The sequence below is a fragment of the Martes martes genome (assembly GCF_963455335.1).
Source record: "Martes martes genome assembly, chromosome: 6".
Taxonomy (NCBI): Eukaryota; Metazoa; Chordata; class Mammalia; order Carnivora; family Mustelidae; genus Martes; species Martes martes.
In genome coordinates, this window is record NC_137893.1 from 129,019,095 (window position 1) to 129,040,452 (window position 21,358).

Genomic DNA, 21,358 nt, shown 5'->3' on the forward strand with positions numbered 1-21,358 from the left:
GTTAAAGCCTCTGCCTTCGGCTCAGGTCATGATCCCAGGGTCCTGGGATCGAGCCCCGCATCGGGCTCTCTGCTCAGCAGGGAGCCTGCTTACCCCTCCCCTCTCTCTCTGCCTGCCTCTCTGCCTGCTTGTGATCTCTGTCTGTCAAATAAATAAATAAAATCTTTAAAAAATAAAAATAAAAAATAAATTCTGAGAGAGAATAAGAATTTTAATTGCTTATCAAAAATAAGCCATAAAAGTTTTAGAATCAAGTACCTACAGGGAAAATTTGCTTGAAATAGAGAAGGTGTTAAGCAAAACAAAAATCTCAGAAGCCAAAAAAGAAAAATGAGAAATCTGACTACAAGAAAATGTTGCCATGGCATCTGCATGACAGAAGACATCACAAAGTCAAAAAATGAACAAAGACTGGAAGAAAATATCTGTATCATTATCAGAGCCTCAAGGTTAATTTCACTAATATAAATGAACAATAAAAATAGAAGCAACCAAAAAAATACAAAAAAAATATATAGGCACACAATTCACATGAGAGGAAATGCAAACAACTCATAGTTGACAGAAAAAAAAAAATGCTCAATCTCACTAGTAGTCAGAGAATTCGAAACAGAGACGATAATAAGATAACTTCTGACAAGCCGGAACAGCATTGGTCTTCGCTAGAATGTGAAGAAACGGGCACCCTTGTACATTGCTGGTGGTGGCGTGAATTTCCCTACTTTTGGAAAATTCAACTGTTCCAGCGCATGTTAAGGTTAACATTGGGTATATCTAGCAATCCCACTTCAAGATATTTATCTCGCAGAAATGAAAGCTTCACTATTTACATACACAGGATTTTGGTTGCAGTATTGTCTATAACAGTAAAAAAGGAGAAACAACTGGAAAGTCTATCCACGGGAATAGATAAATCATGGCAAATTTTTGCATACAATATTAGGTGACTCAAGTGATTTAAGTCTCAATATATAGGTCTGGGAAGATATCCCTGATATATTGCTAAGTGAAAAACAAAATAGCAAAAATAACAGGTAAAACAGAACTCCACTTCTTTAAGATACAACAATCGGACAGATGATTTGCATTTCTATATAATCAGAAATCAGAAGGATTCACATCCAGTTCTGTGATGATAGGAGAGAGACTGGAAGAAAGGGAGAGGATTCCGTTTTTTATACTGCTCTGTATGGTTTAAAATTGTCGCAATCAACGTGTGGTACTTTCATAATAATAAAAACAAATTCTAAAAGGCATAGAGAATTGTGTGGCAGGTAAAAGAGGACAACACAGTTTTTGTACCAATGGCACAAAGCAGCAGCACCGAACAGAGGCTAGTTCAGCTCTTGGTGTGGGGACAGGAAGGGACTAAAAGCCATGGGGTTACTATGAGGCTTCTGACTTAAGAGATCCGAAGTGTGAGTCCCTGCCTGGTGTCATGAGTCAGTCCCCTATGGTGACACGCAGCACCAAGACCCCAGCCCCTAGGCCACCAGTCCCAAATGCAGTAATAGCTCCCAGGTCTGCAGGACAGGGAGGGAGATCCCAGACCAGCACTTGAGACCCTGTTCTTCACTCCAAGGTCACTTCTCTGGTCCCAAGGTCACACTGGGAGGACTATGCCTTTGGCCTCCTAGTCTACCTTTCCCATAATTCCTTTAAAGAAAGGTTGAGAAAGGTTAAACCTGGGGCACCTAGCTGACTCAGTTGGTAGCGCATGCAACTTTTTTTTTTCTTTATTTATTTGACAGAGAGATAGCACAAGTAGGCAGAGCAGGCAGGCAGAGGGAGAAGGAGAAGCAGGCTCTCCACCGAGCAGAGAGCCCAATGTGGGGCTCAATTCCAGGACCCTGGGTTCATGACCTGAGCTGAAGTCAGAGGCTTAACCCACTGAGCCACCCAGGTGCCCCAGAGCATGCAACTCTTGATCTTGGGGTAATGGGGTCAAGCCCCGCATTGGGTGTTGAGATTACTTAGATAAAATAAAATACCACCTTATGCCAGAAAGGCTAAAATTAACACAGAAAATATGTTGGCGAGGATGCAGAGAAAGGGGAACCCTTGTACATTGTTGGTGGGAATGCAAGCTGGTGCAGCCACTCTGGAAAACGGTATGGAGGTTCCTCGAAAAGTTCAAAATAGAGCTACCCTATGACCTAGCAAAAGCACTACTTGGTATTTACCCCAAAGATATAGATGTTGTTAAAAGAAGGGGCACCTGCACCCCAATGTTCATAGCAGCAATGTCCACAATAGTTAAACTGTGGAAAGAGCTGAGATGTCCTTCAATGGATGAATGGATAAAGAAGAGGTGGTATACATACAATGGAATATTACTCAGCCATCAGAAATGATGAATATCTACCATTTACATCGACATGGATGGAACTGGAGGGTATTATGCTAAGTGAAATAAATCAAGCAGAGAAACATAATTATCATATGGTTTCACTCATATGTGGAACATAAGGAATAGTGCAGAGGACCATAGGGGAAGGGAGGGAAAACTGAAGGGGAAGAAATGAGAGGGAGACAAACCATATGAGACTCTCAACTCCAGAAAACTGAGGGTTACAGAAAGGGAGGTGGGTAGGGGGATGGGGTAACTGGGTGATGGGCATTGAAGAAGGCACATGATATGATGAGCGCTGTGTGTTATACTCAACTAATGAGTCATTGAACATTATATCAAAAATTAATGCAAAAAAATGATATGATGAGTGCTGTGTGTTATACTCAACTAATGAGTCATTGAACATTATATCAAAAATTAATGCAAAAATTAAAGCAAAAAATTAATGAATTAATTTAAATAAAAAATTTTTTAAAAGAAAGAAAAATTAAACTTTAGGCTCTTATAAACTACCCTAAGAAACTCAAACCCATGTTATAAAATTCCTTTGGAGAAATAAATAATTAATAAGTTGAGACTTGGAGACATTTCGTTTACTCAAAGCTCTGTGTCAGTCAATGACCTTTGGCTTATCCTTAACGTGTTTGAGGACTCGCCCGTTAACCTACTAGAGATATGGCTACTCTTAAACTGAGGAAGGAGGTCGGAATTCACAACAGCACTCATTTAAAAAATACACACACACACACACACACACACACACACATACACACATGTATATATTACAATTTACCTCATCCATTTGATTATTCATTTGTTGAATTTTGACAGAAGGGAAATCCGAGACTCACACAAAGAGAGGAGCCTTTTATGGAGACTCCCATCTGGGGAGCAGATTTATGAGGCCTTTTGAGACCCAGAATAACTTTACTGTGATGAAACACGAGGCAGAACGGCCCCTCCTCCTGCATCCCAACCAACAGCAATGCGGAAAGATACCCAGATGGAAGGGTTCATGAGGCATTATGGTGAAGACCTGAATAAAGCCGAACATTTTAAAGCAAGTTCAATAGAAAACTGAGCTATTCTTTAAGGACTGATCTCTCTCTCTCTCTCTATCTATCTATCTTTCTCTCGGTTTAATGGCTTCTCAACTAGGCGGCTGCTCAGGGCTTTGGAAGCTCCATCTGAAATACAGGGAAGGAAGTGACAGAGTGTGATAGAGCGGGACAGCTGGCGGGCTCCAGCGAACATGTTCAGAATGTTATAAAAGAAGCAGAAGAGCCAGGAGCCCCACACCACGCAGGAATGGGCCACTCCACCCTCCACCAACCACATGGTGGCAAGTAAGCCGAAAGATCAACGGCTCGGTGTGCCCTACTTAAAAGTGGGCAATTAAATCGCAAGATTCAAAGCAGGACATGAAGTAGCCTTTCCCATGAGTTTATTGTCAGAAATGTTTCTCCAATCTTTTTTTTTTTTTTTTGGCTGGGCTTTACAAGAGAGCATTGAACAAAGACCCCCAAATGCTATTCTGGGAGACTGGAAAGAGTAGGAATTCAGGGCGAACAACGACACGGGATAGGAAGATAAGCAGACAAGATGGAAAGGAGGGGTTTGAGCAGATGTCTGGGCAGCCCTGTCTGTGGCAGCGTTGTTCACAACAGCCAAAAGGTGGGACCCACCTGGGCGTCCATCGACTGATGAGTGGATGAACAGAACGTGATGGGTACATACAACGGAATACAATTCAACCCAGAAAAGGAAGGAACTTCTGACACAAACTACAATACCAGTGAATCTTGAGGGCATGATGTTCAGTGAAATAAGCCAGCCACAAAAAGGACAAATACTGGATGGTTCCATTTCTATGAGGTCCCCATGGTAGTCTAATTCATAGAGGCAGAAAGTAGCATGGTAGTAAGGAGGGTCTTGGAAAAGAAGAGAAATACGGGATTCGTGTTTCATGGGTACCAAGTTTGGGATGACAAGAAAGTTCTGGAGGTGGATGATGGTGATGGTCAAACAACAACATGAATGTACTTCATGACACTGAACTGTACACTTAAAACAAGCTAAAATGGTAGATTTATGTAGATTTTAGCACCATAAAAAAAAGGCAGGCAAAGCTACATTCTTCTTGAGTTCAACAAGCCCAGTTTGAGCATCTACTCCATGCTAAGCACATGTATGTGAATAAAGCTCGACATTGAGAAAACAGGGTTAATGATCCAATTCAGGTTTTCCTTCCTGCTGCCAAACACCCCAATGAAAACAGAAGAGAGTAAGTACACTCAGTGATTTAAATATCTTCACTTCACGGTCCAGAGTCCCGAAGACAGATTATATATTCCAAAAATCTGACTTGCTTCTGCACTAATTCAATGTCCCTACTCTCATCACATCTGCCTGTGGCTAAAAACATGTTTGCAAATAATCACTTCAAAGGTTTTCAGGATAGCAAGCTCGTACTGTGTTAAATATAACCTTGACCCCCAGCACCTTCAGAAGACACCAAGCTGTAGCTTCTTTGAACCCTCCTACTGTTCCATCCCAGGGAATGCACAGGTGAGGACAGGCTGCCTCCAGGAGAGCGGAAAAAACCAGCAAGAGATAGAAGGTAAGACTCTACTGAGGGTGATGCCCTAGTCAACAGTGAAGTTAAAAATCAACCCAGTTCTCTTGAACTTGCAGTGCATGAAATGGTGTCTGGTGGTATGGGTAGTGGGAAAAGCCAGACAGAGGTGAGTTTTAATCCTGACTCTGCTATGGAATTAAATATGTGATCTTGAGGCAGAGTGAGGGTCTGGGCCTCAAACTCTCAGACTTCAAGTGGGGGAAATCATTGTGACTTCATAAGGCAGAGTTCTCGGTGGAGGAGCCTAGGGGAGGGAGGCTACCTTCTACGTTCCCCGACCTTCTGCAGAGTCCTGCTGGGGGTGGGGGGCAGGTCACACTTGATACAAGGGTTCTTTTTCATTGCCTCTAGTAATTAGAATACACTCTGCTTCCAACAGAAGGTCATTATCACTGTAGCTTTGGGAGAATTTAATAAGGAAAAATGTTGAACTCATCTGGCAGGGTACCTAGGATGCAGTCAATATTATTAATATTAGCTTCCCTCGGGTCTCTAAGCAAAGAGCTTTTGAATTAAGTCCGTTCAGATCAGGGTCCATAATTTTTTTGCATCCCTTGAAATCCTCGCCTTCAAAACTCCTACATATAATACACGTAGAAGACAGAGCTTTGCCTTTATCTTGTATGTATTCACTCTCAGGTGATACTTCCTGATTCTTGAGCATCTTCTGTGTGCAAGGGAACTGGGCCCGACAGCCTGCTCTTGGTTTCTGAGGCTGTGGAAACTAGACCAGGAGCAAAAGGACTTCCTTCCCAGGATGGACAGGTGGACCCAGGTGCAGTTGTGGCCCAGCCCCCCGCCAAGCAGATAGAAGACTGCTTCCTTGTTGAGGGCTGACATGACCCCAGATCTGGGGGAAGAAGGCCCTGGGAGCTCGCCCACTGACTTTTTTGTAGCCATAATGCATATTTCCTTTCAATTCTTGCGTGCCTTGAAAGTAAGCCAAAGTGTTGGAAAGTTACCCCAAGTAACTCCAGCAGAGTCGGAGAAATCATTCCTGCATGCCTTTCAGGCCAGCGCTGAGCCGAGCCCTATAGAGAATAGAAGCACAAAGAACCGGGGAGTAGCTCAGCCTCACAGTGACAAGCACAAACATAAACCTTAGCAAGATGTGGATGTAAATATTGGCTGTGTCACTTACCAGTGGGGCGACCTCCATCAGGAAGCTAACTTCTCTCGTTTCTCCATTTCTTTGTCTCTAAAAGAAGAAAAAAAAAAAAACAAAACTTGCAGAGGTTTGTGAATATTAACTAGGGCAAAGCAGGTAATGCAAGGCTTATCATATAGTAATTACTCAATGCATAATAATGAATAATATCTCTCGGGAGTAAGGCTCATGCCTTCTGCTCACAGTAATAATGCCTACCATTTATTGAGCGTTTGCTAGATGAAAGGTACTGAGCAAAAGGTTTTATATACATATCAATCATACATATTCTCTCAAGCGTCACGGTAACTGCATGTTTTCATAGATGAAAACGCCAGGCGTGGAGAGCCAAAAGGACGCAGAGGGAGTAGTGAGGGGTGCCGGGACCCAAAGCGGCTGCAGCATAACACCGGGGCAAGGAATTTAATCCCCACCTACTAAACCAGTACATAAGAGCAATGCCCTCTTCGTCTCCTTCCCAAAGCGTGAGGATCCCCCCGTGGGATGTCTGTCTAAGAAGATGGCCAAGGACAAGACAAAGTCCTCATGAAAAAGCATGGATCCTGCTTGGAGATGCTCCGTCCTGCGGGGAGGACGGAGGAGTACACAACCCATTACAACGCAGCGTGGGCCATGATCCTTCGTGAGAACGGTACCACTGCAGGACAAAGGGACTTTAAAAGAAGACATTTGCTCTGCCTCTGTCCGCTTCGGTACAAGAGGCTATATGGAAAATAGCTATGACATATACACATAATCATGTTGCATTCAGACAATTGTCCATCCCGAATGAGCGGCCATTTACCTGTAAGATAGCAGGGAACTCACCAGGACCATCTTGTGAAGGCCCCTCCTGCTCCTGGATGACCTGGGAATGGTAGTTTGGGAAAGGCAGAGGCCATAGGGTGTCAGATTGAGGAGGGGCCTCCCAGACCCCAGGGTCCACCCGTTCCTCCTGCCTGCAGCCAATGTTTGCCACCCCTGAGCAGGAAGGCTGCTCGGCAGCCCTGCAGGCTCTGCCGGAATATTTGCAAGGGATTCACCACACACAGGCACCCCCTCCTTATATCGCTATCCTGTGGCTTCTGACAAGGAACCCCAGTTAAACCTCTCAGGCAGGAGCCTTCTTTGAAGTGGCTTTATGAACACGTTCGTGGATCAGATGCTTTTGCCAGCACTTGGGAGTTTACCAGTGAGAATGGAATTCTCTTCATTTGAAAACAGGTCCTGACAGCACGTGTTATGTGTAAAGGCCCCTTCTCCAGGCAGACGTGGTGGTTTTTGCAGTTTGCTGCATGTGGGTCTGTCTGAACTTATCCCCTATGGCTTGGGTCAGTCCATCATTGTCCCTGGCCTGCCTCTGGTCGCAGCTAAAGCCCGCAGACCTTTCCCTGCAAGCCCAGCCCAGCCGCCTGGGTATCCAGGAGCAGGACCAAATCCAAGCAGGGGGCGGATAGGGACAGTTAGGCCAGCCTTCCGACACACACCGCCATGCCCCTCGACCTTATCTGACTCCGTGTAACGTGTGACCCAGCTATGGTCTTGTGGGTCACGGCAGATACCACACCCTGCCCCTGCCTTTCAGTTCTGGAAAATGAAATCTCCTCTTACTCCCTTTGTCTGGAAATCCTGGAAATTTCTGGAAATCTGCCTAATATGCCAGTTCTTCTCCAATTCCCCTTGGACGGGGGGTCTGCTTTGCTTTTGCGAGGGCTGGGGCAGGCTCCTCTGAGGGCTGGCCACGCCCACCGGCAGCTCTGTCAACGGCTCCGCACCAGATCACCTGGTCACCTGGGCTAAACTAGCCTGAGAGGTGGACTGTGACCCCAATCCTTGTGTCCAGCCTCAAGTTAAATCTTTATTCTTAAGAATCCCTCAGTACAATACACATGAGGAGAGTCATAAGGAGTGGAGCCGTACAAGTCATGGCAGGAAGGATGAGTCACGGGGCAACCGAAAGAGGGGCCAGTCTCAAGCAGCAAAAGACCAGACGCAGAGAGAGGTAGAGGGCCAAAATGGTGGGAAGTCGGTGCAGGGAGAAGGGCTCCCAGCTCCCTCCCTATTTTCAACGGTAGAACAACAAGACCTTGCAGAGCTTCCCTGTTCTCCTTGAGGCCTTATGGAAATGTTCCCCACCTCTCTTCCTTCTCTGGGTCCTCCTTCCACCAAACCCCCATCACCTGAGGCAATGCACCTTGGTCTCCTCTCTTCTCAGAACTAACTCAGCAATGAGCCCTTCCAGGGAGCCAGGTCCATCCCGGAGCCACGATGGTACCTCCCCATCCCACTGTGTCCACTGAGTCATGCCCAAGCCTGTCCTCAAAGCAAAACAACCTGAGGTCCTCACCGGCTTCCAGAAACGGCAGGAACCCCAGAATAGGCAGACCATAGTTCTACAGCTGCCCCAGCCTTCTTAAGCAAATGACGTAATGTTCTCTGTAGTTACTTGCTTATTGTAAGCCTAAAGTGAGAGTACCTTCCCCACATACTCACAGGGGTGCTGGAAGAGTCAAATGAGGTAACAGGAGGAGGAGTTATTTCAAAGACCAGCAATTGCAGGCCAAGTGGAAGGAAGTGTTACATTTGTGATCACTTCCTAGCCACCTGCCAGTAGGGAGTACTGGTCTACCCACGCTGGCATTGCATTCCGTGCATCTCGTTCCCACCTTGTCCCTGCCACTGCCTTCTCTGGGGCTCCACAAGGCCAGCCCACCCTGCCCTGATGTGTGCAGGTCCTTCTACAGCTGCCTTTTTGGACAGTAACCCCTGCTCCACTTCACCAGGCCAAGATCCCAAACCTTGTTTCTCACTGCATCCCTTTCATAGAAGCTGACCTTTCCCCCAGAAAAGTCTAATTTCCCCGGGGTCATCACCATCACTCCAAGAGCCAGCAACTTCTCCCACTCCCAGTGGATTCAAAAGTGAACAAGAGGACAAGGACTCGGACTTTGCCAATTTATACCACACTGAACCCGTCAAACTGCCACCTTTCCCCTCTTTTAAACTTTCACTCCCTGGACGGCATCACAAAAGGCACTGGGATCAACAGCCCACTCTGGCTCTAACTGACCTCGTTGACCTTCAGGGGAACTTACAGCCAGGTACTGCTCCAGTGTTTCTCAAAGTGGGGTCCTGGGACCAGCAGCATCTGCATCATCTGGGAACTTGCTGAAGATGCATATTCTCAGGCCCCTAAAATTGGGGAGGTGAGAAGACTCTGTATCTAACAAGCCCCTGAAGTGATTCTGATGTTCACTCAAGTTTGAGAACGCCTGTCCTAGATTATAAACTTTCTCATCTACCTGACGGCATGAAATCCTCCCATGTGCCTTCTCGGCTTGCATTTAGGGCACAGTTGGAGAGAGCCCCTTAATGGAACAGAGGATCTCATCCACTGCTGACTTAACGAAGGACCAACAGCAAGTTGACCCTAATGCCTGCTCAGCCTCTTTCCCCATCCCTTGGCTGATTTCCTATAACAGATGCCCTTTTTTGTCCCTAAGCTCCTATTCCTACTCACTCTCCCTTCCAATAATAACAATGCCCTTTCACATCCTGGAGAAGGCTGCTGGAATGCAAAAGATCAGGTTCTGTGCTTGGAGTCAGAAGACCTGGGCTCACCACTTACAGGTGTGTGGTGAGGGGCAGGTGTAAAGTATGTAGCCCTGGGCCCAAAATGATCACCAAAATCACTGCTCAGGGCCTCTCTCTGCCCCTCTTCCCTTCTCTTGATCTCTGTGTCCTTGTCTATGATATGAGCCCCATATCATAATTCGTACACAGAGTAAGATGGTCCACACTTTGTAAACCTTATGCCTTGCCAACCAAAGTGTGGTCCAGCAGCAGTTTCATCCCCTGGGAGCCTGTTGGAAAGGCACTCTCAAGCCCCAGCCAGTCCTACTGAATCAGAATTCGTACTTTACTCAGATCCCCAGGGGATTCATCTGCACTTTAGAGTCTGAGGATTTTGAAGAAAAGAACTAGGAAAATGCATGATATTATGCATGTATTGCTGCCTTCAATTTCTCCATCAGCCCTCGCTTCCTCTCTATCTCCACTGGGAACACGGCCCCCTCTCCTAAGCCCAACGAGGTCATTCTTAAGCAGCTGGCACATTAGAATCACCAAGACCAATACCTGGGTCAAACCCCAAGCCAGTTGGAGAAAGGCCCAACATCAGTATATTTTTTAACTCCCCAGGTGACTAATGTGGGCCCAGGGGTGAGACTCCTACAAGCCACCCACACTGCTGTTCCGTATCCTCCACTCTGTCATCTCCTGGGCTCTTGGGGAACTCTGTCGCCACACTATTCACCTAATCTCTTCTCTTCAGAATTGTACCTCCCAGCCTCTCTACCACTCCCCATGCCCCACCTCACCCACGGAGCTCCCCTTGACATGCCCAGCCCCAAGCTTGCTTTTTTGCATTGGCTCCTATCACCGTGCCCTGTAGCTTTCACTTGACCAGAGTTTAAAATATTTACTGACATGGATTTTTAACCCTGACACAAGGACAAAGTCCTCCATCTGGCAAAGTCTCCCCTTGATCTCGTCCTCCTTCTAACTATCGCTCCACCCCACTCTCTGTATTAGTCAATCCCACAAACAAGAAGTCTCCGCCTGCAACCTCCATCTCCTCAAAGGGGTGACACCCCACGCTAAGTCAGAACACCACTCCACCACCTCTCCACTATGCTGGAGAACTCTGGTAAGAAGTGGTTTGTTGTGAAGGGTTCATTGCTGTTGGGTAAACAAGGGAGGATTCTTCAAGGGACTTCCAGTATCCATGAAACAATAGATCAAAGAAGGGCCCAAAAATGTCAAGGGAGGCCAAAGAAAGAAGAAAGGGTTGGTTGTGTCCCACCTGGGAAACACCTGCCCTTGGAGTAGGGATCTGAAGGGACCCTTCTCTTTCCATGGGAAATGAGCTAGAAGGGGGCTCTGCCTGGACCTGAAGCAGAAGCCAGACAGAAGTGGAAGAACATACTTCCTTCTCCAGGGAGCATGGAGAAGAGCCATGGGCTGGCCTCTGGCGCTGAGCAGACAAGTCAGGAACTTGTTGCTCTTAGAGTAATTGCTGAGACCAGACAAAGCTGTATGGACAATTGCCACCCCATGTCAGACCCTCACACAACACATATCTGTAGCCTGCAGGTGGTGTTGAATTCAAGAAGCCAGACTTGAAAATAAACCACCGCCCACTCTAAGTAAGCCCTTCAATCATTCACTCATCAGTGATCAATAGTTGATCAATGCCTTCTCCCACCTGGGCAGGTATTTCCCAGGTGGGACGAGATCATAGTTGATCAATGCCTTCTCTGTGCTCATTGAGAAACACCCCCCCTCACCTGAGGACCCCCAAATCTAAAGAGGAAGAGCAAAACAAACAGATTACAAAGTGGTGCCAGGGATTTACCAATGTTGTGAGACACGGGGGAGGGACCCACCTGTGGGGTCAGGAGATAAGGCAAGGTTTATGGTCCTGGGGCCACCCAAAGCCCCAGGATGAAAGCAGGGACTCCCAGGGGCTCCTGCCTTAGGAAATGTGATCTTTTTCACTTCTTTTTCTCCTTCCACACACAGTTTACTTCCCTGGAATTGGGAAATGAAAGACCACCACTTTTTAAATTGTTTTTTAATTCCATCGGGTTAACATACAGTGTATCATTAGTTTCAGAGGTAGAATTTAGTGATTCATCAGTTTCATATAACACCCCATGCTCGTTCCATCAAGTGGCCTCCTTCATGCCCATCACCCAGTTACCCCATCCCCCCACCAACCTCCCCTCCAGTGACCCTCAGTGAGATTCCTAGAGTTAAGAGTCTATCACGGTTTTTCTCCCTCTCTGATGACTTCCCATTCAGTCGTCCCTCCCTTCCTTTATGATCCTCTATGCTGTTTCCTATATTCCATGTATGAGTGAGATCATATGATAATAGTCTTTCTGATTGATTTATTTCACTCAGCATAATACCCTCTAGTTCCATCCATGTCAATGGTAAGTATTGATCTTTTCTGATGGCTGAGTTATATTCTATTGTGTGTATATAAATATACTTCACATCTTCTTTATCTGCTCATCCATCGAGGGACATCTGGGCTCTTTCCATATTTTGGCTATTGTAAGACCACCATTTTTAAAGTTTCTCTTCAGAACTGTGAAATGGTTATGTAGGAAGTTACAGCGATTGCACTGGAGAGCACGAGAATTATCCACTTCCCCAGACCCTGCAGAGAGGGAAGGCAGAAGAATCAAGGATGGGCAGAGGGAGAAGCGGAACTACAACAAAGCCTCTTCCGACTCCATGGGGAAGTCTGGGGCACGTGTGATTGTCGACAGTTGGCCCTTATTGGGATGTGTCATCATGTAGACAGCACAGAATACACATGACATTGAACAAGAAGTCTACGGCTGGAGGCTCCCCGCTGACAGCACTCCCCGCGCCCGAGCCACAGCTTTCCTTGGTGTACAACAGGGTGCGGGTGTACAAAAGACTGACATTGGGAGCACATTCAGGGGGGCCAGGGGGCAGAAACAGAAGGAGCAGGACAGATGGGGGTAGGTGAGGTCAGAGAGGGGATAAGACCACTTCCCAGCTGGGGTTGCGGGCCAAAACAAGTCAAACTCGAGTGTAACCAAATCTCACCGACTCAGAGGTTCCGGAACACAGGTCACAGAGCAACGTGAGAAACAACACCCCGGGGACATAATCGGCAACGTTACGAGGAAACTCCACAGGAAAGAAGTGACTTCATTTCTTCAAAACAAGCGAAAATTGAAAAATCGCAAGGGAAAAAAAAATAAAGGGGACGCTATAGACTTAAAAAAAACAGACATTTCCACCAACCCCAGTGTATAAACGTATATAAACCTTATCAGACCCCTATCCAAAAAAAAGTAACTGTATTACAAGTAATAATCATCATCACCATCTTACAATTGAGAAATGGTGAGCCCTGGGCAGATAGTTAACAAGGAGTGACTCTGAATGGTTCTAGCAGCCACAGGACTTAAGGAAGGGAGATCAGTGAGCCCTCAAGGGGCCTCCAGTCCTAGCGCTGCAGACACGCAATCAGATCATAACTCTGTCTTATGTTCCCAGATTCCTGTCTGCTGCGTGCCCCGGGGTACACTGGACAGTACGGCCAGCAGGCCCGGGAACATTCCTGGTCTTGTCTATCTTGCCTCTCTTCCTTGTAATATTGTGTGAGAACCAAGAAAACTCATCCACCTCAAATTCCAACTGTGTGGGCAGCAAAAAATCCTTTCGGTGACTCTCTGTGCCCTTAACACCCCACCCTCTTTTCCCAGCTCTGAGGAAGCTCTGTCCTCGTGCTCAGGTCCTGAAGGGAAGTCCCCGCCTTGTCTCTAATGGGCTTGAAGACTGACTCTTCACCAATCCCTTCATACATTTTCTTCGTCAAAAGAAGCTTCCCGCTCAGTCTTCTCTGCAAGCCAAATTCATTGCATGTGGGAGGGCACAGCCCCAGACCATGTGGAGTATTTTCTCGAGTATCGGAGGAAGGTTTCTGAACCCCATGTGTCTATGGATCCTTCATGATAGATTCTGAAAGCATCAGGAACAAGAATATACACAACCCGTGAAAGTTTCCACGCAGGCCGTGGGCTTATCAGCAGGCTCTCCCCCTTGTTCAAGTAAGAATCCCTTTTCCTTCATCAGCACATGATGCCCCTTTTCCCACAAAACCTATTCGTTCCACTCTCTTGATATACCTAAGGACCCATTCTTGGCTTTCTGCCGGGTTACCTGGCTCTCAAAAGCCATTCCCACGTGGCTAATAAACCCCACCCTCCCCCTCTTATAAACAGATTTGCATTTGCTTTCTGTTAAATTAATAAAGATTTACTCAGGAAACACAGTACCCAGAAAAGAGGGACCAATGGTATTCTTCATAAACACTGTTTCATGGAGGGGCGACGGACGGGAGAAGAAATACTTGAATGAGAGTCCATTTTCACACCCGCCATGAACCAGTTACGGGATACCTTTTGTCCCTGAAAAACTTAGGGGCAGACTTGTCTCATCTGTAAGATAAGGCACTTGTAAGATAAGGCATCTCCATGACCCCTTCCTGCTCCAAAGCGCTGTGACCTTCCTGATTTACTGCATTGTCTCTCACTCAGCCTTCTTCATTTCTTTCCAGTGTAGAGGTAACAGGAAGTTGGTGTGCGTGGAAAGCAAAATAAAGTAGTAAATGATTACAATGCATACACAGTAAAGATTAAACAAGCCAACACTGGGGCGCCTGGGTGGCTCAGTGGGTTAAGCCTCTGCCTTCGGCTCAGGTCATGATCCCAGGGTCCTGGGATCCTGGGATCAAGCCCCGCATCAGGCTCTCTGCTCAGTGGGGAGCCTGCTTCCCCCTCTCTCTCTGCCTGCCTCTCTGCCTACTTGTGATCTCTGTCCGTCAAATAAATAAATAAAATCTTAAAAAAAAAAAAAAAGCCAACACTGTATGTTAACTACACCGGAATTAAAATTTTAAAAATATGAAAAAAATAAAGTATATATTTTTAAAAAGGATTAAATAAGCCAACTTAGAAAACACCAAAGGACAAACGCACGCATTGCAACGAAGAGGCACAAAGAGCTGGTAGATATGTGAAACAACGCTCCACCTCACTAGTAATCGGGAAAATTAAAATGAAATGAGATGCCATTTTTCCTCCATCAAACTGATAAAAATGTAAAAGACAGATGATGCCAACTATTGGCAAGGGTGTGAAGAAACAGGAATATAATTCAGCTCAAACTTTGGGGAACAGTTTTGCATCATCTGCCAAAATGGCAACATTTAGGAGCCTTTAGCCTGGTTCTATGATCCCATACCTTAGAACCTTCATTTATGTTACATCATTGTGTGTAATTTTTTAAAAAAGGGGACACAAACTAAATGTCTTTCTACAAAGGAGCCGTTAAACCCAGAACCGCCACGTTATGGGAGAGGAGCCACTAGAGAGAATAACATAAATTTATATAAACTGAGGAAATTGTATCCAAAATCATCGTCAAGGGGAGTAGAACCAGTGACCAAGGGCACCTGGGTGGCTCAGTCATTGAGCATCTGCCTTCGGCTCAGATCATGATCTCAGGGTCCTGGGATGGAGCCCCACATTGGACTCCCAGCTCAGCGGACAGTCTGCTTCTCCCTCTCCCTCTGTCTGTCCCCATGGCTTGGGCTCGCTCTCTCTCGCTCACTGTCTCTCAAATAAATTTTTTTAAAAAATTAAAATTAAAAGTGACCAAATAGTATGTAAAATATGGCCCCATTTCTATAAATCTCTTGACTCTCCTCTCTCCATATATGAGCGGGTGTGTCAGCGTGTGAATATAAGCACGTATACACGTATGTGGGTAGGTGAAGATCTGGCCACCTCTGGGGAGGGGAGGGGAGTGGACTGAGGGAGGCCTGCAAAGGCACAGTGGCCACATGTGGAAGATTAAGCATGGGGACATTTATACCGCGGACATCACAGATTCGCATGTGTGTTGCTAGGCAATTTTTTGGCAGTCAGCAAGAGAGGCTTTTACTAATTCATGCAAACGTTCTCACAGCCAGTGGCAATCTTATCAAGGGAGACTTCATTCCGTACACTTGTGAATTATTTTTACAAACATGCATTGCTTGCAATTAAAGTAGCTGGAAAATTTGAACACGCCCTTGACTTCAAGCGGCTAACAATCTAACGGAAAACTGAAGAAGAAAAGGACCCAAAATTAGAAATTAGACTCCGGTCCTCCAGCCTGGTCACTCTTAGCGATCCACCTTGAAAATAATTTCTGCTTTCTGAAAATCTTCTCTTCTAGTTCTGGTAACTAGTGTGATTTTCCAAATCACCAAAAAGCCAAGACAGCTCCATCTTGAAGTTTCACATATTCTCACAGCGTTCCAGTCTTCCTACGCTGCTAGATATCCCTTTTCTTCAGGCTTCAGGCTGTCGCCCATTGCCCCCCAACCCACCTTCCCTCCTAGAAGCTCCCAGTCCGTAGTCCTCTGTCATGACGAAAAAATGTCCTAAAAGGACTCAGGTTCAGAGACACACTACCTCAGGCACCAGCCAACCTGAAAAACTACTCTGCCTACGTTTTGGCAGTTGTAACCAAGGCACCCCCATTCCAAGGAAACACTTCTGCATTTATGAATGAACCTTCCCTTCCATGCCACCCTAACCCATCCCATTCGTGGATTCACTGATGCAGCCCAGAATTATTGATCACCTGCTCTGAACCAGAACTTGGGTTGAATCAGACACGTCTTGACCCTCTAGCCCCTCAGCCTAGGTAGGGCACACAGAGGTGTCAGGAAAAAGTCATGAGTTGAGATGGTAATGCTACAAGGTAGGCATGGTGTTACAGGAGCCTAGAGGAGACGTGGCCCATTTGGAAGACATTGGAGGGCTTCAGAGAAGGACTTCATCCCGAAGGATAAGTAGGATGGCAAGAAAGGGGGTGCATGGCAGGTGCAATGAAAGGAAAGTTGTAGCTAGAGCGGTAGTGGTGAGAACTGACCGCATGCAAAGGCATCTGGAAAGGTTTCGAAAGGTCATAGGGAGCCACTGAGTCCCTGAAGGAGATTAAGTTGAGGAAAAACACCACAGACCTTGGTTTTAGGGATATATAGCTCCGGCAGTGGTTCCAAGATGACCTGGAGGAAGAAGGGCTAAAGTCAAGATCAGCTAGGAAGCTGGTGCCCTAGTCTGGGCACACAGCCTTTAAAAACCGACGGGCTTGGACACTTGGTTGGCTCAAGTGACCTGCCTTCGGCTCAGGTCATGATCCCAGCGTCCTGGGATCAAGACCCGCATCGGGCTCTCTGCTCAGCGGGGAGCCTGCTTCCTCCTCTCTCTCTGCCTGCCTCTCTGCCTACTTGTGATCTCTGTCAAATAAATAAATAAAATCTTTATTTAAAAAAAACCAATGGGCTCAAACCGGAAGTGATGCTCCCCAGTGAGCCAATCTCATTTAGTCTGAAATAAACTGCATCATATTGAATTTCCAACGTTCTTCTCTTTGAAGCCAAATCTGTGGTTAAGAGCAGACAGGAATTTAAAATACTGGTTCCATTTACACAACCTTAAGACGTCTATTGGAAGACTAGGAATTGGCTGGAATAGGCTTCATCCAAAGATTAATGAAAGGCACTTAATTTCCCTTCAGGACGCCACACATTGGACTCTGAGATTAAAGAACAACAACAACAAAAAAGTCAAGCTTAATTATCCTCAGTCACAAACTATACTTTGCACTTGGCATCAGCCACTTCAACTTCCTTCCTTGCGTCACGCACGCAGCTCCGTTTTACAGTGGAAATTCATCTCTCCCCCTTCCACTCCGTTCCTCGGTGAAAAGTAGGAAGGAAATCAGACGAGTAAAAAGAGAAAGCCGATGGAAAGGCTTTCCGCCACTCCAGGTTGGGAGCTCCTTTCCTGTCTGCAAAACAAACGTGTGAGTCAGCCCAAGAGTCAGAACATCCAAAACAATTAGAAAATTCTGTACGTCTTGCCTACAGGTAACTTCAGTCTTATCTCTACTAAGTCCTAGTGTCAAAAAAATCCAGAACAAGAACGCCTGGGTGGCTCAGTCGGTTGAGCGTCAGCCTTCAGCTCAGGTCGTGATGCCAGGGTTGGGATGGACTTGCACATCGGGCTCCTTGCTCGGCACGGAGACTGCTTCTCTCTCTGCCTGCTGCTCCCCCTGCTTGTGCTCCCTCTCCCTCTCTCTCTGACAAATAAATAAATAAAATCTTAAAAAAAAAAAAAAAAAAAATCCAGAGCAAAAGGGAGGAGAACCAGGTCAGCTGTAGCAGCAGGAAGCCTGGCCAGAAAACCAGTCCATCGGGACACAGGATGTTAGTGGGTCTTTGTGTTTAAGTAAGACCCTTGCACTTTCAAAGGGGGCACTGCCTGCTGATGAAAGAAGCTGGGGAATCTTAATAGTTTTAGGAAAAAGAGTTTCAAAGAGAAAGGGAGCGGGGTTCAAGGAGTTTTTGAGGTGATACACACTACTCACCCAAAACACAAACTTTAGCTGAAAATGTGTAGCTTTTCCAAGTACTATTAAAAATTAACCTAAAAGAAAAAAAAATAAAAATAAAAGACCAAAAAAAAATTAACCTAAAAGAATGGTGTTCGGCCCTTTATATTTGAGATGTTTTGTGAACCTGAAGTTTGACCTAGAGAACATACTCTTCTCTATATAAATAAAATAGAAGAAAGTCTACATGAAAGCAAGCTACGAGTATTTTTATGGAAATAAACTAAATATGGATGCCAGACTGAATAGTTAACCATTAAATACACACACACACACACACACACACACACACACACAGAGTGTAAGCAGTGATCACGGGCACACCAGCTAGATGCCTTTAACAATCAACATCCTGGAAGTTTGATCTCATCCTCTGTTTGCACAAACACCATCTCATTTCTCTACACAGAATCCCCAGGATGTACTCAGAGGAAGAGACTATTCCCCATTTTGTAACTCTAAAAAAGTGGGGTGCCCACAGGGGACCTGGCTGACCCCAGGTCACAGAGTCATTCGTCAGCACCTACGTGCCAGGCAGGCCAACCGAGTCCAACAGGAAAGGAGCCATCCCTCTCCAGGCCAAAGCCATCAATGCTAAGACCGTGTTTTAGGATTTCCACAAGCACTTTGGGCACCATCTTTCCCCCAGCCACACTGTGGGGGTGCACACTATAGAGCTGTCATTTTTGTTCCAGGAATGCCCTTTCATGGTGAAGAGTTCAACAAGCTCCTTCCTTGATCCAAACTGGTTTGCCCAGAACTCCTTGTTCCACAGGTGGGAGGAAGTGCAAATCTGGGAACGGGGACCTATACACAGAGCCAACTCCACACAGCACCCAACCATTACCACTGCAAGTTTCCCCAACCTGAGCGTAAGGCAGAGCCTTGACACATGCTGTAGATAGCCACCAAGCAGGGAGACCCCTCAAGACATTTTCTCAGTGTCCCCAACATTGTTCACTCATCCCTGCAAGGCCTTTGGGCTCGGGGCCCCTTCAGCAACTGTACCATACATGCTTTCCCTCACCGGAGGGCCTGCGCCTACGTCACTCCCTCACCACTCCTTATCTAGCCACCTGACTCACATCCCAGGCTCTATGTCACTTCTTCCAAGAAGCCCTCCTGACCTCCCCAGGTTATGTGTTCCCATGGCGCTTGGTCCCACTCCTAGCATAGAATGTGAGACAACCCTCCACGTGGAAATTACCTACTGCATCCCCCATTTAGACCATCAACCCCATGAAGGGAGGGGCCGGATCTGTCTCCTCTGCCACGAAATCTCCAGCAGCTGCCATAGCGTTCGGTTGCAAATATATGGGCGAGCGTATATTTGAAATCAATAAGCACATACGGCTCACCATGAAAAGCAGCGTGCTGCCAGACCCTGGGATAGAAAGAAGAAGTCATGCCGTCTGCCCTCGGATAAATTATAATCGAGGAGTCTGTGATGGCTTTTATCCCTATTTCATGGACAGACAGACTGGTACAAAAACACAACTACCCATAGGGTGACTGGTAAGAAGGGGCCCAAAGATCCCCGGGGCTGGTTACAACTAGACTAGGAATGTCCTTCTCTTGGGTGACAGTGATGTTTCCGAAATGTTTCGGCTGAGATCTGGCTTTCAGACTGCTGCTTCGTGAGAACTAACAGATGAGAGGACTCTCGGCCGGAGCAGCGTCCTGTCTTCAGGCCAACTGGACAGCCAGCTCCCCAGGGCAGGAAGATTCCAAATGTGAATCTAGTCAGGGACAAAAGCAGAGTGAGCGGTGAGGGAGACCAAGTCTTCCGTTTCTTTCCAGCTGTCCCTTCCACAACATAAAAAACAAACAAACAAACAAACAAGAAACTGCAGAAAACATACAACCGCCATCCTTTCTGCCCCCAGTCGACTAAAAGGAGCTCTGACCCCTTCTTCCTGAGTGCTGTTTCTAAACCGCCCCCCACAACCCTTCCTATCAAGAGGGAGTCAGTGGTTCTCAAAGTGTGGTCCAGGGACCAGCAGCGTCAGCATCCCTTCCCCGTGTCCCCCCAAACCTCCCTCCCCACCGAGAACTCATTAGAAAGGCAAATTTTCCAGCCCCTCCCCGACACTGAATGAGAAAGGCCGAGGGCAGAGCCTGGCCAGCTGTGTTTTAACTGGCCTTGCCAGTGTCTCTGAGACTGGCTCAGGTTTGAGAACCATGGCCTAATTTTTCATCATCCAAGCTTACTGCCTGCCGAATGCTCTTGTTTATTTATTTAAACACCTGTTTACTTCTTGTCCTCCCTCCGTGAAATGCGGCTGCGTGCAACTGGGAACCTGTCCGTTCAGCTCGGGGCTCTCTGTATCGTCTGTGGCTTAGAACAGGTCTGTCACATAGAGGTGCTCAGTATATATTTGCCAAGAAAATATACCAATCTGCCTCTTGTTTCATATTCCCAACTTCCTAAGAGCTAGCCAGGAATCATTCCAGAAGGAGTTAAACCCCCATTGTGAGTCAGCTGTCCAAGACTCTGGTTATCTGTCAGTGGATGATAAGCCTCCAAGGACAGGAGATGCAATGCTCGACTTCATGACCCTTTTGCCCAAATCTCCAAGGCTGCACAGTGCTTGCTCATGGCCGTTCTGAACTCACCTTTCCAAATGTTGGAAGTCTGATGACATTCCATAATCAAGACATCTTGGGCCCAAGAATGGATTTGGGAGCACTGAGGAAATCCCTACTGGGTGAATCAATGATTTACAAGCCCCACCCCAGCACCTGTGATGAGTCAGTGCAGCCCAGCGCGGCGCCCCCCCTGCGTGGTGCCCCCCAACTCCGTGCACACAGTCACCCTCCTCGCATCACTGAGGGAAGCAGAAACCAGCGGCTCCTCGTGCTGCCTAAAGCCCCAGCTCCAGATTTCGCAGCAGAATTATTTGAGAAGGTTCCGTGTTGTGGCAGGAAAGCCAGAACTTGGGGGAAGTGTCAAGGGAAACAGCCATTCATAAAAAGGAACCTAACAGCTGCCCCTTACTCATGTTATCTCACGTGAAATGTACATGCAATGAGGTCTTTTTCCCCGAAAATGAGCGCAAGACTTAGAGAGGAACGCTCCCACAGTCCTAGAGCCATCAATGGTGGACCTTGAACCTCTCACCCAGCTCTGGCCCCAAAGCCCTTCCCAACCTCTAAAAACTCA